At 40.6% G+C, this 979-nt stretch overlaps 1 non-coding gene across 1 annotated transcript; it reads right to left on the bottom strand.

The window, feature by feature from the left end:
* On the bottom strand, positions 1 to 106 carry LOC145561115 (small nucleolar RNA R71). The gene has a single exon (XR_014093695.1). It is a non-coding gene; the product is annotated as a small nucleolar RNA R71 (small nucleolar RNA).
* Between the last annotated feature and the right edge of the window lie 873 nt (positions 107 to 979).

Raw genomic sequence — 979 nt, 5'->3', positions numbered from 1 at the left:
AGGCTAGAGCTTTGATTCAAGGGTTCAAGCAAAGACCTAATGAAAGCCTCTACGAAGCATGGGAGAGGTATAAAGAGTACCAAAGGGAATGTCCCCACCACGGAATTCCAACCTATCAAGTCATTCAAATTTTCTATGGTGGCCTAAGTCCTCAAGGAAAATCATGCCTTGATGGGAGTGCCGGAGGTCCCATAATGAATCGGACGGAAGAGGAAGTGGTGGACATTATAGAGGACGTGGTTAAGTACTATAGAGATTGGCAAGATGGTGAGAGGGATTCAACTAGCAAGAGTGGCTCTTCGGTGTACTCTATAGACCATCTAAATGCGATCAAAAACTTATCCTCACAAATGACAAACTTGGGGAAAGAAATGACCGCGATCAAGGCCAAGTTGGAAGGCTCCTTTTCTTCTCAAGCTTCGAATTCTCCCTCCCAATTTAAGGGGAGAGGTACCTTTTCTAACTCTCAACCCCCTCCCTCTTCAAATAACATGCCTAGTGGTTGCTTGTTTTGTGATGCATGTGGATCTTATGATCATGACTCTTGTAATTGCCCTCATGCTTCTCCGGAATGTGGTGATGATTTTGATAATAGTGAGAGTGAGCATGTGAATTATGTGTCAAATAATAATGTGCAAAGATTTGATAATCAAAGAGGTCAATGGAATAGGAATTACCAAAACCAAGGTAATTTTGACAACTATAACCAAGGTGGTGGTTATAGGAACCAAGGGAACCAAAGTTCTCGTGGCAACTATAACAATCAAGGTTATAGTAGTCAAAATCAAAACCAAAATTATGGTAATAAAAACCAAAGTTATGGAAATCATAACCAAGGTAGTGGAAACCATAATCAAGGTTATGGTCAAAATCAAAATAGGGGTAATTGGAACAATCAAGGTAGGGGTAATTTTCAAAATAATTCTCAAAGAGGTCCCCCACCCGGATTTGTTCCAAAGACTCAAGGTGAAAATTCCTA

The sequence above is a fragment of the Chenopodium album genome, chromosome 9 (genome assembly GCF_948465745.1).
Source record: "Chenopodium album chromosome 9, dcCheAlbu1.1, whole genome shotgun sequence".
NCBI lineage: Eukaryota > Viridiplantae > Streptophyta > Magnoliopsida > Caryophyllales > Amaranthaceae > Chenopodium > Chenopodium album.
Note: the sequence above shows the minus strand (reverse complement) of the source record. Positions and strands in the feature narration are given on the sequence as shown.